At 41.9% G+C, this 17,779-nt stretch overlaps 1 protein-coding gene and 1 non-coding gene across 3 annotated transcripts in view; both read right to left on the bottom strand.

Moving 5' to 3' along the window:
• AIM2 (absent in melanoma 2) overlaps positions 1–17,779 on the bottom strand; it is a 131,215-nt gene that overhangs the window by 77,550 nt on the left and 35,886 nt on the right. The gene's annotated exons all lie outside the window — the stretch shown is intronic.
• On the bottom strand, positions 6,381–6,454 carry TRNAR-UCU (transfer RNA arginine (anticodon UCU)). The gene has a single exon. It is a non-coding gene; the product is annotated as a tRNA-Arg (tRNA).

The following is a 17,779-nucleotide window of genomic DNA, read 5'->3' as shown; positions in this document are numbered from 1 at the left end:
TACTTTAACTGTCTCTAGATTACTTTTACCTTCATCTCTGAGTGGATAATCAGGGACTACACCTCATTTTTAATATTAATATAGTTCTGTGCTTTTATAACTTATGCATGCCAGGATCCCATATGTGGGGCATGCCAGGCATCACTTTTACCCTAATATTTGGAGCCAGATTATTATTTTTGTATTTTAAAAATGCAGATATAATGAAATAGAACCCCAAATCTAGAATGTAGCATAAAGTCTATGACTTCAGAGAAATGCTGTGCTTAGTATAGACCACTTTAGGCCTGGCTTATGTGAATCTGGAAGTAAGCCATCACTCTCCTCAGCCATTAGAGACACGCTTAAGCACAAAACTTAAAAAGCACCATTAGAAGTTTATACATAATAGAAAACTTTTAACAGTTTCATGCTCCTTCAAAATAATATAACTTGTTCTAAAGAGTCGGAAATTTTGGATGGTACTATTTCTTGCTCTAAAAGTGGTCTATAGATGTAGCAAAGGAAGACAAGTTATCAGCAATTGTTAGTGATTGCCAGAAGATGCTCCCTTCAGATTCAGGACTGAGCTAGGTCCACAGCAAGGAATTCACCCAGAAAGAGAATTGGCCTGGAATACAACAGCCAAGCCCTGGTCTCCTGTCTCCTCCCAGCTCCCCAGGTGTTTGTTTTAGTCTAATTCCATCTCTGTAGACACCAACCTGCCTTCTCAAAATAGACACACTCGCCCTCATCCCAGGCTTTAAAGCCCAGCATTGCCCCACACAGAGAAGTCCTAACATGACCCTTTCCACGGGGACTAGAACCTGAGGATGCTGTAGGACTTCTCTGCTCATTGCCCTAGAGAAAAATCTAGGGCTCCTACAGTGATCACTTTGGGGGGAACGTGCTCTTGGAGGGTAACTACTATTTAAAATACATTACACATGTCTTGACTTCCACTAGGACTCCCCTTGAAGAAGAATGTGGTTAGAAACATGGGTCACAGCTAAAATCTCTCAAGTCCTCACTCACAGCCTTCAAGAAACCAGCTTGATCCAAACAATCTGAAGGTTTAGAAAGAATAACTACAAACAAGGAGGCTAGCACTTGTGTTTGCACCTCCTGTGTATCTACCTCGACAATTTTACAGCTTACCCTATTTAATTCTAGGTATTAGTTTGATCATTTAGTGGATGAGAAAATCAAAGGACTTAGACAGACTTAGCGCATGCCTACATTTATACAAGTAAATAGGGAGACCTCAGATTTGGACTCAGATCTGTGTCATTACCATGAAGTTGCTGGTTCTACTATGCTCATGGTTAACTTCCCTTATCATACCATGCCATCTCTCACCATTCATTCTCTCAAAAGAATCATCACTGAACAGTATTACCACCATGAAAGCAAAAAGATCCAACTAACTTCCAAGGAGGACATAGTTTAAAGATATTCTGTTCCATTATAATTTATAGCAAGTACTAAGGACATAAACACTGCAATCATGTTTTCGGGGATAAGGTCTATTTGCTACAGCTTTAAATATAAGCAAAATGAACATGTTTACCACTAGGTAATAACTATTGTAATGACAATAACTAAAAATAACTAGTTTAAAAATAGGTGATCTGTGTCAGGTAAGCTCTCCAGAGATGATAAATCACTTTTGTAGGTGGACTGTTATAAAACCCTCCACCTCCGGTGGTACAGCACCACCGCTTGGGAACCATAGCGCCACAGCTTGCTGCTTCTAAAGGCTTTGGGCCAAGCAGAGCTGTAAACCTGCCTACATATGTGACTCTATTCTCTACTTATCTATTCTATCTCTGTCTGTTCTCTACCAACAGATAAAATTTGCCTTTTAACATAGAAACCAGAACCTTCGCTCAAACTCGTCAATGGTCCTCACTATCATTTAGAAAAGCCTCACCGACAAGCCTTATGTCAGTGATTGCCAGGGGCACTGGAATTGCCCCTCAAAAGTGGTTTGAAAATTTGATGGAGTAGTTTTTTTTGTTATAATGACTGGGGGCCATGGTTAGCTGTAGAGAGGTAGAGCATGCTGGACTTATGAGTCCCAGAATGTGCAAGGGCATCTCTCACAACGAAGAATTGACCCATGATGTATACTTCTGAATGACCTATTAAAACCTGTGTGCTGGGGCCGGGTACAATGGCTCATGCCTGTAATCCCAGCACTTTGGGAGGCCGAAGGCAAGTGGATCATTTGATCTCAGGAGTTCAAGACCAGCCTGGACAATATGGTGAAACCCCGTGTCTACTAAAGATACAAAAATTAGCTGAGCGTGTTGTTGCGCATGTGTACTCCCAGCTACTCAGGAGGCTGAGGCAGAAGAATCGCTTGAACCCAGGAGGCGGACGTGGCAGTGAGCCGAGATGGCGCCACTGCACTCCAACCTGGGTGACAAAGCGAGACTCCATCTCGAACAAACAAACAAACAAAAATGTGCTGGTATCTGAGCCTAGAGTCTAACTTGTCTTTCTATGTTGGAGAGTTTTCTGCATGATTTAAAACTTCCTAAATTTTCCAGGAATGCAAAGTACTATGCATTTTGCAAGAAGACTTACTCCGTTTTGATCAAAAATTTATCCAAAAGTGTTCACCAGTCTGGAAAACCATGACACTGCTGGTGAACGACATCCCTCATGAGATTTAAGTCAGCAGTGCAGCATGCTTGCATCGGTCTGCACATATAGCTGTTGCATTTAGGGTGGTTCTTCATATAGGTGCAAGGCTGCTGGTATGGCATTTACATACTAAAATATATGTTATTTATTATAAGTTTATTACCTTTTATTCCTCTCTTACATTACAATTAGGGTATTATATTGATTTGTTTTCATTACAGGCATGGGTAAGTTATGTTATCTATGAATTTCACTGCAGGGTAGTAGAGGAGAATTGAAAAAATAATGGACCTAACAAGGCAGAGTTGGATATGACAGGGTTGAGAACATTGTCCTAGATGATGTGCCCTGTATCAAACTCTAATCCCAACTCTTCCCATCACTCCTTCCACTCCACCACATTGACCTTTCAGCTTTCCAATCCAGCTGGTGTCCACATCAGCGTCTCTGCTCTTGCCGTTTCTCTGTTTGAAATGCCCACCCCCTAAATCTCATTGTCCTCCCTCACTCCACTCAGGTCTTCACTCAAAAGCCACCTCCTCTGAGAGGTCTTCCACGACCATCATTCATCACACCACTCTCCACCCTCAAGCATCCTTTAAATTCCTCCATAGCACATAGCACTACCTAAAATGCTATTCGCTATTATAAAGTTTACTTACCTGTCTGTCATTTGTTGCCATCATGGGAATACATAGGAGGTGGAATCTACTATTTTGGTGCCTGGAATAGTGGAAAGTGGCACGAAGTGGGTGCTTAACGAATATTTGTTAAATAAGTGAATTAATGCATGAAGATACTGCCTGTGCTCCTGCTACCTGGAAGCTAGGAGTAATCTCTTTCTCTTTCCTATCTATATAATTTATAGTCAATCGAAGTCAGCATTAATTCTTTCAAATATATCCATCAAATGCCTACCATATTTCAGGCACTGATAATACAATAATAAATAACACATATCCTGCCCACATACTTTGCAATTAATGATCAGCTACAGCATCTCTGAAGTATTTGAGTCCTGCAGTGAAGTGACTTTATAAAAAACACACCCATTTCTATTTTATATTCTGAATATCTTTAAAATACAGTAATTATGATGTTCATAAATTAGGAGATATCCCTTATGTATTCAAAAGAAAATTGTTATCACACAGAAGAATTTTTACTCATGGAAAATCTTTTCCCAAGTCCTGGTGATATCCTTCAAGTCTCCAAAACACCAACCCTCAGAGATGAAGAGAGTTGAAGGTTAGGCAATAGTTAAATAAGCAGAAGCTTCTAGTTCCCTTAAGTGGGGTAGCCAGGAGGACCCTCTACCTACCTGGCTGAGATAAAGTCTCCTATCTAGGGCACAGAGGGACCACATGCCTCTGAAGGATCCTGCCAGCTAAAAAAGTCCAATCAGTCCTCTTTCTTAGGGTAGCACAGGGCGGCATCAGCTCCCGATGATGACACACAGCCACCCTGGATGTTCCAGGCAGCGGCTGAGCATTCAGACCCTTTCCTTTCCCCACTTTGTGTCCAGGTACCCTCGTCATATGCTTGGGAGAAAGACAAAAGCAACTTGAAAACTAACATAGCCTCTATATTTGTACAGCGCTGCACAACAAACTTTCATCCATTTTTACACTTGTAGGAAAGATAATATACTCTGTTTTTAATACATAAGCAAATTAAAGTGCAGATGTTCAGCAACTTGGCAAAACTGCTTCTTGTACCAAGGTCCTCTGACTCCAAGATAGGGAATAGAAACGACAGGATAGAATCAGGCTTGGGGAATCATCTGTGGATTTTAATTCTCACAGGTATAGAGCTTCACAGAAAGAGCTGGCTCTATCACACTCTGATCAAACATTAAACAAATTCCAACGCAATGTCTATTTGGCACACATACCCACCCTGTTCCCACCTCATCCCCAGCCCTCACAGTTCCATGAAGTCTGATCATTATTTCCAGAAAGACTCTAGAAATGAGCAAATCATAGAGTGGACCAGAACGAACCTCCACCCTCACCCCGAATTTTAACAGTGATACAGAAATAATATCCCTACCCTCTCAGAATTCTCATGGTTAAGCACCTCCATTACCATGCTATGATACAGGGAGAATCAGGAAGATGTATGCAGTATTATAGATTATGGTGGAAAAAAGTGACATACTCCTTTCCTGAACTCCCTTTACCTTCCCCTTCCCCACCCCGCCCCCACCACCACATACTAATTTTTCCTTTCAGGCCAGGGCTTAAAGCAAAAATATCTAAGATAGGCTGAGTTAACAATAAACGAAAGGCTCCAGGAAAGAATGCCCAGGAACTTCTGGTCCACACCATGTCCTCCAAAGGGCGTATCTATGGGACTGGTGGGAGATAGATAACATCTGAATTGGCCTTCCTCCAAGGTAACCCAGAAATGTGAAGCCATGTTAGCTCTTACTACAAGAATTTTAAGTCTTTAAAGTACCATACTACTTCAAGAGAATTTCCAAAGTTTCCATTTGCTATAAACATGCACACATGGAAGCAGAAAGCATTTACCTCCCTCCAGGGTCCTCCTGTCTACCCCATCAATTCCCCCTACCTTCTGGCATGGCTGTTTTAAACTCCTATGTGGACTTTCCTGCCTCCCCCTACCTCGGCTTCCTTACAGTGCAAGTGCACAGCTGTGTCCTCTGGTCACTCGTCCAGAGTCCCGCATGGGAGAGATGCTGAGTCTCCCCAGCAGTCCTGGGAACATATCTTCTCAGGTTTCCTGGGTTCACCTGAGGTGGAGGTCAGTTCCTGGCAGGGGCAGCTCCCTCTAGCTAATAAGCTAGAGGTAGCAACATGCAAGGGAGAGAGCCAGACCAGCCCAAAATAGAAACCCAAGCTACATCACAATCTGACCAAGCTCCAATCTGGCTAAACGTGGCCCTTTAGACAAGACAAGGAGACAGCAGAAGTGAATGCGGGAGGAGACAGGAGGTGAGAAGATGGCTTTTTGAAAATCAGAAATTATGGAAATAACATTCAGATACAACACTTGAAGTTTGTCCTACGAACAAAAAGGGGTACAAACTTTTCACAGTAAAGAGCATTTAAGTATGAAACCTTCAAGTTTCTGGGGACAAGCTCATCCAGCTTGCTGCTGGTAATTAGTGTGTTGCTCTGTGGTTTATACCACTGAGACAAAGAGCAATGATTACATTTCACCTGATAGATCAGGAAGTGAGTGATGAGCTTGAGCACAAAAAGCCCCAGGAATGAAAAAGTATAGCTGACAGACAGTGCAAGAAATTATCCTCTGCACGACCCCGTCTACCTCCTGACATCCACCAAATGATAACCCTTTGGTCAAAGAAGGTATCACCTCAGAGGACAGTTGGACATATCCTCACTGACATATGGGACAATCTGCCCTTTTGTGGTCTCAGAGGTCAAAGGAGGGAACCATATTAGTTCCAAAACCTGTGACTTTGCGTCTTGGTCACTATGTGCCAATTATCTAACCGTGAAGTAAAGGATTCAAACGCTGTGTCAGTCGGGCTGAGCAGAGAGACGCAGCAGACATCTGAGCCTCTACTAGACAATGAAAATCCATAAGAGAGGAATACAGAAAGAATGAAGAATGAGGGGACAGAAAAGGAGAGAAGGTCCAGGATTCTCAAGGAAAAGGGTTTCCTTTCTCTCCCCTATAGCCTCCAGGGAGGAATAAATATAATTATCAACCTAGCATGACAGTATTCAAAATAAAAGAGGCACCTGCCAGGTGACCATCTCTGCCGGGACTCGAACCCGGAACCTCTGGATTAGAAGTCCAGCGCGCTCGTCCATTGCGCCACAGAGACCTCACCACACACACAGCATCAGCACCAGAACTGAAAAAGCACATACCTTCTGCATCACCGAGCCATCTCAGCATCCTGCTCTCTGAGCGGTGGGGGGGACAGGGACAGCTGGAAAATCTGGAGTGGAGATCCACCAGCCGGCTTCATCAAAGCTTTTCTCAATACTGTGGGTCTGATGGTCCCCAGAGGATTGGAGGAATGTGACAGCAGTCAATTTACCAGACTCAGAATCCCTGATGGAATAGGACAGAACTAGAGCCTTTGCTCTCCTTTCCTCTCCATCCCTTAGGGATGATAGGAAAATCTCTCGATTCTCATGCTAATTAAGCAGAGTGCACCCAACCCTGCAGAAAACGCAGAAGCCATCTCTACCTCCACCCCCACTCGCTCACTGTGGTTTCATCCCAGTCCAGCTATTCTCAGACAGGGGCTGGGCAACGCTTGGGGATTCAGGAAAACCCTCGATCCCAGAGACAAAGGAGCTGCTTCTGTAAAGGAACACTGTGAACAACGGCAGCAGAGAATGGCAGCTGAGTTCTAAGAGACTGGTCTGGTTCTCAGCAATAAGAACTGTATCTGTCAAGCCCAGGCAAGAGGTACCGGGAGTCTGATGTTCCTTCAGCATCTTCACTAGAATTAAGAATGAGAGTGAAGAAAAAACAGTGTTCAGTGTGTGTGTTCAGTGTGTAAGGATGTGTGAACGTATATGTGTGTGTGAGAGAGTGTGTGTATGAGAGAGAGGGAGGGAGAGTGTCTGTACACATAGGGTTGGAGGGGGAGAGTGGCAGATCTCTGATGAAATAGATGTCCTCAAATAGCCCTCCATAAATACCTGTATCTCTTTCCCCCACCTTCCTCAGCCCCAAGTCTCTGACAGCCTTTTTCCCCAGGGCTACCTACTTTGAAGAACAAGGATTTCTCAGCTACCTGTGCTTGCTATAAGTATCCTAGTATAATCAAAGTGACCAACCCTCCATAACCATATACCCAGCTCAGATCCAAGAAAATGATTTCTATTTTTAGAAGCCTCTCAGAGAAGACAATTCCATAATCACTGTTGTTTATAATTTCCACTGAGCCCATTCTTCTGAATGTCTAATCTAAATCCTTCTTACCTCACTTCAGCTCATTTTCTCCTATTTGGTTCCCAGACACATGGTTATAATTGGATTCTTGGTTCCTGATGACAATGCATTGATTTAAAGACTAATTGTGTTCACCACCCCACTCCCCATCAAAAGGTTACAATAAAAGCAGGGAGCCAACTCAGATATCCCTCCTCCCTCACGGTGTGTCTCCATGGCCTCCAGTTCTGGACATTGCCAGCCAACTCCAATCATACAATATAGTTATTTCTAACCTGTGAGGCCAGGTGATGGCCAAGGAAAGAAACAATATGACTAAATGAAATGATTAGATTAGAAAACCCTTAAGGGCTTTCTGACTCTAAGACTACAATTACAGCATCTCCCACTTCCCTACCCATTCATATAGCCCCAGGAATGAGACATGGTAGAGAACACAACCAAAGCAATTCAGTCAGATCAGGAATATAAGCAAAAGACTCTTTCTAACACATGGGAGAAAGCAGCTACTCCAACCAGGCTTGCCTTCCATCTACGACCTAGAGATGGGAGCTCAGAAAAGTGTGACTAATTGTGTCTATTATAGACTTGAAACAAGAAGGCACAGAATAGACCTTTCTATCCAGAGATTGTATTACTCTGAGTGGCTAGTCACAAGGTGCTGATGAAAGAGTTAGTCAAGGGGTCTATATGATTGTAAAGGGAAGCTTAACAGCACAGGCTAGCAATGAACCATTCCAATGTAAGGGAAAGGAAAAACTAGACTCTCAAGATAACTTCCTGACAGGCTCAGTGTTCACACACACACACACACACACACACACACACACACACACACAGCTCTTCATAAAGATATTGTCCTATATCCCAGAAATCTATCAGCCCCCTGAGTGACGTCCAAAGTATCACTGCTTCTTACAAGATCATGTGTTGTCCCAGCTCTCCAACTCCCTCCAGGAGCTTCATTCATTGTCTGCAATGTTCCCACTTGGTGCTGGGAATACAATGATGGAGAGATATATCATGGCATGGTTCTACTCTCAAGAATCCCATAGGCAAATTCCAACGCAGGAATGACCCTAAAACAACTATGGGAGAAAAGAAGGAATCAACTTATTACTCACCAAATAAAATACCAATTTGCAAGTCCATACAAAGGCTATAACTCTGGGAGCAGAAAGATCCATCTTCATAGGAAGTTGTATAACTTAGTTGGTTTAGACTCTGAGAAAATTCCTTAACTCTGATCTTCCATTTCCTCATTATAAACTAGGGGCACTAACCTATATGCTACTGATAAAGATCAGCTGAGATTTCATAAAGCAGAGTGTTTGTCCCCTTTTATCCTCTATTCCATGAGTTAATTCTCAACTCTATTGACTGGGTTGCTTCTTTCCCTTTGAATACCCTTCCTTCATCTTCCTCTCACCACCCCACAGAAATCTCTTCATTCCAGCAAAAAAATGCCCATCACCAAGTCTCTCCAGCTCCCCTTATACTTATAATGTGCATCAACAAAAGTACTCTGGACTTTGAGGACTTTTTTCAAATAAGAGACGTCTCTCTGACATCGCGTTTTGCTTCATCATCCATAAAACAGACAGAGCCTCTTGGTAGTGTCAATAATGTCTTAAACTAGGTTTTAATTTAAAATAAGAAGGCAAACAATCAAATAAATCTATAGTTTTAAAGGGCAGGAAAGGTGAAGTCATGTCACTCAAAATGATTGAAGCTAGTACATCTTTTTCTTCTTTTAAACTAGCTGTATGTCATTCATGTTTACGTAAACTCTCTGGAAGAAAAGTACATTCACCTTCAAAAAAAAAAAAAAAATCTGTACTGATTTAATTCTCCAAAGATCTGTGACTCAAACATTACTCATACCTCTAATTGAATACCACTCTGCGACCCTACAGACAAACTAGTGATGCTCATACACTCTTTCATTCACAAGGTGTTGCTGGGATACATATGATAAATGCCCTCCAAATTTTCCCTTTGGTCCAATTAAATCCTACATCCTACTGTGGTCTTACTTACAGCTTCTCTAAATGTTCCTACATCAACTAGTCCATATTTTAAATTCTAAAGGCTATTACATAGAGTAAGACAGTGAATTTGTCATTTAGATAACACAGCCCTTGCATACTATACTTTCATCTCCCAGGCCCTATGATGCCGTAAACCTTATTAATCCACATCTATTGTGAGCACAACTTATGGAAGTGTTACCATATACCATCTTCCCATGTTCCTACCTGCTATCAGCTCCCTCTTACTATCTCACCCCCGAGGAGTGAGCCCAGGTCTTTCCTACTGTGAGTACCTTCTAGGAAGGCTGGAAAAGGTGCTTTGCAATGTCAGGCCTATAGAATGAGACCTACTGTGCAGATGTTCAGTTCATAACTCCCAACCCTTAAGGAAGGGTAAAATGGACATACATACCTACAATGCAAAAGCCCTTGAGTCCTTTTCCAGACACTTCATCTTCATGAGGTCTTGCCCCATATTCATTTCTCCATTCCTATTATGCATTTTCTGACCCATCATAACAAAGCATTTAGGTTCCCAAGTCTATTTTTCCTCCCTCCTAGCCTGTGAGCCTGACTGCAGATTGTTCCTTTCCTCCTCAGTCCCCTTTCTCATACTTGAAGAGGGAAGAAATTAGATAATCCAGGTAACAATTGAGCCTGAGAATCTAGCCAAGGAAAGACAAATACAGAGCAAATTATCCTTTCATCATGCCATCCAACTTTCAGAAACCATTCGGGTATAGCCCAGTCAAACTGAGCTATTGAGGCCTCTCAAGCCTTTCCAAAAGTAGACCCAGAACCAATCTATCTTAACAATGGGCTGGACCTCCAGGGCTAGTCAAGGTCACAAGAGAGTCCATACAGCGGTCAGCTCCCTAAGGGAGTCTGAGAAATGCTGAGAAATCTGGAGATACAATCTCCCTTTCCTTATTGCCTCTCACCCACCACTGACAGATTCTCCAGGAAGCCATTTAAAGAGTTACAGAGGCCAGGCATCCTGGCTCATGCCTGTAATCCCAGCATTTGGGGAGGCCAAGGTGGGAGGATCACAAGGTCAAGAGATTGAGACCATCCTGGCCAACATGGTGAAACCCCGTCTCTTCTGAAAATACAAAAATTAGCTGGGCATGGTAGTGTGTGCCTGTAGTCCCAGCTACTCGGGAGGTGGAGGCAGGAGAATCTCTTGAACCCGGGAAGTGGAGGTTGCAGGGAGCCGAGATCACGCCACTGCACTCCAACCTGGTGACAGAGTGAGACACCATCTCAAAAAAAAAAAAAAAAAAAAAAAGAGTTCTAGAGAGTGTGTCTCTAAGGACATGAAGTATCTCTTTGGTCAAGAAGGATGAGGAATCTAGTAGTGTTCAACAAATGCGAGGGCAGTAAGTTGTCGTGTCCCATCAGATCTTTCTGGGAAGTTTGGGGAAAACTTTCTGCTTCACCCAAATCCCCAAAATAAGGTGATTCCTCGCGCTTTCTAGTTCACTCTCCTTTATCCTCTTTAGAATCAGGACCCTCTAACCCCAAGCCATCACCTGCTTGTGTAGATCCCCAGTCCTGTCTTCTTACATTTTCTTCTTGACATTCCCATCAATGTCTCCTTCTTCCTTGGGGTATGTAACCCTTAGTCATTTCCTGCTTTAAAATGTTCTTCTCACCTCTGTCCACACCTTTCCTCATTTCTGTCCATTTCACTTTCCCCATTTTCTGCAACTGGCATTCCCTAATTCTTTACCGTGTAATCTCTACAATGCTCGGTTTATTGGCCATGTCACCATCTGTTCTCATCTGCCCTAGGATCCATCTACTCCAAACACATTGGCCAAACTCATTGTTCCCAGTCTTCCCTAGATTCAGCCCACTGCTCTTCTCTGTCTCTGCTCCCCTTAGCTATCACCCTGAAGGCACTCTGAGTTTCCCAGGCCTCCAAATTCCTCTATCATTAAAATCTATTGCTTGGACCCAGAGTCTTTGTTATTGTCAGCCCTGCATCCTCAGGCCTTCTTTTACTTTCCTCCAGATTTCATTCTTCAGACCACTTTACTTGCCCACCATCCTCTTAGTCTTTGTCTCATCTCCTTAAATCTTCAACTTGTAGTACCTGTCCTTCTGAATCTCCTTCCACCGCATCCATACAGTACCAGATTCCTGAGGCTTACCCAGAAGAACTTGCTGGTCCTTCCTTCTTCCCTAAATTCATCTCCAGACATTCTGGGTTCTGCCTGACTCTACAACACACCTGTATTTGTTTCACTTCTTTGCCTGGGACTGTGTGTGCCACTGGTTTTAAAACTGGGAGGCCCTGAATAGGGCCCTGCTAATCCCCATGGCACTGAGTTGCCATGGGAATGGGCTGACAACCAGGCTTTTAATCTTTAGCCACTATGGGGCCCCAATCCTTAAATGGCCAGATATCCTAGGCCAGAGGCCAAAGAATTAGAAGAGGGATCCTTAAAGGGTCAAGGATTCTATGATTGTAGGTCAAGGGATTCAAGAACATTGTTTTTTGCCTAATATTATGAGTAAATTAGGCTTTTGCTATCTGTCCCCTACCTCAGCCCCACTTCGCATTCAGCCTGGAAAAAGCCTTGAGGGTTACATAGTAAGGCAGACTTCTTGGCAATGGCAAGAGAAGAAAGGTGTTCATCTTTCACAGTCCATCAGTTTAATTAAACCAAAGAGCGTGACCATGAAAGTTTCAATCCTAGAGACTAAACTTGTCCTTACACAAGAACCTTATGTCTGACAAATTACAGTAGGGTCTGTACGTAGTTCATCCTTATACAGCAGGAGCAGCTCTTTTCAAATCTGTCCCTGAAAAACATCAAGTCCCCACACGGAAGACAGGGTCCAGGGGAAGCATTTCACCTTGAGTCGGCCAGCTCATCTCCTTCAGTTTCTCCCCTTTAGAAGGTAAGAACTGAATTTGCAAGCCCTTCTCATGCTACCTATGATTCTAAGAAACAGTATCAATGGTAGTAATAATGATAATAAAGATATTTTGAATTGTCTCATTTTATCATCAGAACTTTCCTAGATCATTGAAAGAGTGATCATCATTATTTTTCTTTTACAAAAGAAGAACCTTGATCAAAGACATTAGGTGGCTTGCCCAAAGTTACTCAGCTTGTAAGAGGTGGGACTAGGGTGAGCTACCATACAGTATCCTGACTTCTGTGACCTCTCCAGAGAGGCCTCAACAGAAGGTGTCTGCTAAGAGGCACTGGCTGCCTTCATTACAATCTGTTCCAGGAAGCGAAATTCTGAGACCTTTCCCCCTAACTTTCTTCCCAGTCTTTGCAACCATTCAACAGTGCCCTAAGCATAGGATAGGATGGCCGGCCAGCCAGCCCTGAAAAGGGTCACAGAGTGGGGTCAAAGGTCGTGCTGCTTAAAAGAGAACAAACAGCACAGGCAGGTGCGTAAGGGAGCTCTCTCTGGGTTCTACTTGAGTGGCTCATTCTCCTCCCAGCTACCTTAAGACATAAGAAACTGATTTCCGGATTAAATAAAACAATTTGCTCAAGATCAGTCAGCTTGGCATTCACGAATCTGATCCTCCATTCCAGGTTTTCCAACTCCTAATTTGATGCTTTTTAAAATGTCACTACAGTGTTACTGAGTCGCTCTTCTTAATTTTTTTTAATTGACCTACAATATTGTGTATTTTTACTCTGCACAACATGGTATTTTGAAGTACATATATATTGTGGAATAGTTAACTGTAGCTAGCCAGTATGGAAAACAGTATAAAGGTTCTTAAGACATTTTAAAAGAGAGCTACCATAGGATCCGGCAATCCCACTACTAAGTATATATCCAAGGAAATAAAATCAGTATGTTGAGATACTTGCTTGGAATCCTCAACATAGTCTTTTTATTATTATTATTATACTTTAAGTTCTGGGATACATGTCCAGAACATGCAGGTTTGTTACATAGGTATACATGTGCCATGGTGGTTTGCTGCACCCATCAACCCATCATCTCCATTAGGTATTTCTCCTAACGCTATCCTCCCCCTGCCCTCCAGCCCCCAACAGGCCCCAGTGTGTGATGTTCCTCTCCCTGTGCCCATATGTTCTCATTGTTCAACTCCCACTTATTAGTGAGAAGATGTGGTGTTTGGTTTTCTGTTCCTGTGTTAATTTGCTGAGAATGATGGTTTCCAGCTCCTTTCATGTCCCTGCAAAGGACATGAACTCATTCTTTTTATGGCTGCACAGTATTCCATGGTGTATATGTGCCACATTTTCTTTATCCAGTCTAACACTGATGGACATTTGGGTTGGTTCCAAGTCTTTGCTATTGTGAATAGTGCTGCAGTAAACATATGTGTGCATGTGTCTTTGTAGTAGAATGACTTATAATCCTTTGGGTATATACCCAGTGATGGGATCGCTGGGTCAAATGGTATTTCTAATTCTAGATACTTAAGGAATCGCCACAGTGTCTTCCACAATGGTTGAACTAATTTACACTCCCACCAACAGTATAGAAGTGTTTCTATTTTTCCACATCCTCTCCAGCATCTGTTGTTTCCTGACTTTTTAATTCTAACTGGCATGAGACGTTATCTCATTATGGTTTTGATTTGCATTTCTCTAACGACCAGTGATGATGAGCTTTCTTTCATATGTTTATTGGCCGCATAAATGTCTTCTTTTGAAAAGTGTCTGTGCATAAACTTCACCCACTTTTTGATGAGCTTCTTTGTTTTTTTCTTGTAAATTTGTTTAAGTTCCCTGTAGATTCTGGATATTAGTCCTTTGTCGGTTGGATAAATTATAAAAATTTTCTCCCATTCTGTAGGTTGCCTGTTCACTCTGGGATAGTTTCTTTTGCTGTGCAGAAGCTCTTTAGTGTAATTAGATCCCATTTCTCAATTTTGGCTTTTGTTGCCATTGCTTTTGGTGTTTTAGTCATGAAGTCTTTGCCCATGCCTATGTCCTGAATGGTATTGCCTAAATTTTCTTCTATGGTTTTTATGGTTTTGGGTCTTATGTTTAAGTCTTTAATCCATCTTGGATTAATTTTTGTATAAGGTATAAGGAAGGGGTCCAGTTTTTGCTTTCGGCATATGGCTAGTCAGTTTTCCAAACATCATTTGTTAAATAGGGAATCCTTTCCCCATTGCTTGTTTTTGTCAGGTTTGTCAAAGATCAGATGGTTGTAGATGTGTGGCATTATTGCTGAGGCCTCTGTTCTGTTCCTTTGGTCTATAGTACCATGCTATTTTGGTTGCTGTAGCCTTGTAGGACAGTTTGAAGTCAGGTAGCGTGATGCCTCCAGCTTTGTCCTTTTTGCTTAGGATCGTCTTGGCTATGTGGGCTTTTTGGTTCCATATGAAACTTAAAGTAGTTTTTTCTAATTCTGTGAAGAAAGTCTATGGTAGCTTGATGGGAATAGGATTGAATCTATAAATTTTGGGCAGCATGGCCCAAACTTTGGGCAGCATGGCCATTTTCATGATATTGATGCTTCCTATCTATGAGCAAGGAATGTTTTTACATTTGTTTGTGTCCTCTCTGATTTCCTTGAGCAGTGCTTTGTAGTTCTCCTTGAAGAAGTCCTTCATATCCCTTGTAAGTTGGGATTCCTAGGTATTTTATTCTCTTTGTAGCAATTGTGAGTGGGAGTTTGGTCATGATTTGGCTCTCTGTCTGTCTATTATTGGTGTATAGGAATGCTTGTGATTTTTGCACATTGATTTTGTATCCTGAGACTTTGCTGAAGTTGCTTATCAGCTTCAGGAGTTTTTGGGCTGAGACGATGAGGTTTTCTAAATATACAATCATGCTCTCTGCAAACAGAGATAATTTGACTTCCTCTCTTCCTATTTGAATATGCTTTATTTCTTTCTCTTGTCTGATTGCCCTGGCCAGAATTTCCAATACTATGTTGAATAGGAGTGGTGAGAGAGGGCATCCTTGTCTTGTGCCAGTTTTCAAAGGGAATGCTTCCAGCTTTTGCCCACTCAGTGTGATATTGGCTGTGGGTTTGTCATAAATAGCTCTTATTATTTTGAGATATGTTCCACCAGTACCTAGTTTATTGAGTGTTTTCAGCTTGAAGGGCTGGTGAATTTTATCGAAGGCCTTGTCTGCATCTATTGAGATAATCACATGATTTTTGTCATTGGGTCTGTTTATGTGATGGATTACGTTTATTGATTTGCATATGTTGAATCAGTCTTGCATCCCAGGGATGAAGCTGACTTGATCATGGTGGATAACCTTTTTGATGTGCTGCTGGATTTGTTTTGCCATTATTTTATTGAGGGGAATCCCCAACATAATCTTTACACAAAGATTATGCAGGGCAGGTAAGAGCAGAATGCTTTGCATTTATTCTTAACTGGTAAACTAGAAAATCAAAAGCATCAATTAACCTCTTCTTGGAATCACAGAATGTTCAAAATGGAAAAGGGTTTTAAAATAATCAAGTCTCTTTTATTCATGGATCAGCTGAATTTTTGTCACATATTCTTATTACTTTTATTAATTTAGAGAAAATCTAATTTGAAGATCAAATTGATAATGCTAAGTGGGTGAATGTTTGCTCTTTATTTTCTATATTTCTGTAGTCTGTAATTTTTGTCAAGCCTCTCCATCTGTAATTACATAGATTAACAAACTCAGAACCACAGAAATTAAATCATGTATCCAATATCACAAAAATAGACAAACAGTTATGATCCAATTAGAAAACTATAGACTTCCAAGTTGGGACACCCAGGGTTTGAATCTCAGCTGTATATGATGTTGGACACCTAAAGGAACCTAAATGATCTCAGAGATTCAGATTACTTATCTGATTTTAAAAATCCACAGAAGTGGCCAGGCGTGGTAGCTCACACTTGCAATTCTAGCACTTTGGGAGGCCAAGGGGGGCGGATCATGAGGTTAGGAGTTCGAGACCAGACTGGCCAACACAGTGAAACCCCGTCTCTACTAAAAATACAAAAAATTAGCCAGGCCTGGTGGCGGGCGCCTGTAATCCCAGCTGCTCGGGAGGCCGAGGCAGGAGAATCACTTGAACCTGGGAGATAGAGGTTGCAGTGAGCCGAGACCATGCCATTGAGCTCCAGCCCAGGTGAAAGTGCGAGACTCTGTCTCAAAAAAAAAAAAAAAAAAAAAAATTCACAGAAGTAATAAAATCTATCTTGTAAAGTCATTATAAGTGTGATAAAGAAAGAGAAAATCTTTAGTAGACTAGTGCCTGACAGTCTTTATTTTTAGAAAGAATAGTTAATGCTTGGGTTTTTTCCTCTTTACCCCATCCATTCCTGAACTGACTCCACTCTAGCAACTGCTAAATGTCCTCACTAAAGTCACTAATGGCTTGCTGCTAATTGTCAAATCGAATAGTTTCACTTCACCTTTCTGCAGTCACCACATCTTCACCCTTAGAAATGCTGACTCCTCTTGCTTCTGGGGCATGCCACTGTTTTCTCATTTACCTCCTATCCCTCGGCCCCTCCTTCTCAATCTCTTTCACCAGCTCCTCCTCTTCCTTCTTAAATATCAGTGTTCCAAAGAGTGACACTTATCAGACTGCAAGCCAGAAGGTTAGCAGTATTTTTATATTATTTAACAGCAGAGAAAAGAGATGATAGAATAGGATACGACAGAACAGAAAAGAAAATAGCTGAGGGTATCACCCTCTAAGAAGACCATGTATTGTTTCATGAAATTTTTGTATCAGCTGCATATGAATGTATACATATAGGCATATGAGTTGTGGTCAAAAACACTGCCATAAAGTGTACCTTGGTGCTCTTCTTTAGATTTTCTCCCTAGGTAATTGTAAATGGCATATGTACTACATGTATTACCAGCTATGAGCTGAAAACCCTTAAATCTGCACCTTAAAATCAGACATACCATGTGAAATCCAGATTGGGATACTCAGTTGCCTTTAGATTGCCATTCCTATGTGACTCACAATGATCTCAACTGCAAAATGTACAAATAAGAACTTATATTTCCCCATAAATCTGTTCTTCATAATCCACTAGTTTATTCATCTATTTTTTTTGAGATGGAATCTCGCTCTGTCACCCAGGCTGGAGTGCAGTGGTGCAATCTCAGCTCACTGAAACCTCTGCCTCCTGGGCTAAGCAATTCTTCTGCCTCAGCCTCCCTAGTAGCTGGGATTTCAGGCACCTGCCACCATGCCCAGCTAATTTTTGTACTTTAGTAAAGACA

The sequence above is a fragment of the Macaca mulatta genome, chromosome 1 (assembly GCF_049350105.2).
Source record: "Macaca mulatta isolate MMU2019108-1 chromosome 1, T2T-MMU8v2.0, whole genome shotgun sequence".
In the NCBI taxonomy this organism is placed as follows: domain Eukaryota; kingdom Metazoa; phylum Chordata; class Mammalia; order Primates; family Cercopithecidae; genus Macaca; species Macaca mulatta.
This window is presented reverse-complemented; position numbering and strand designations above follow the sequence as displayed.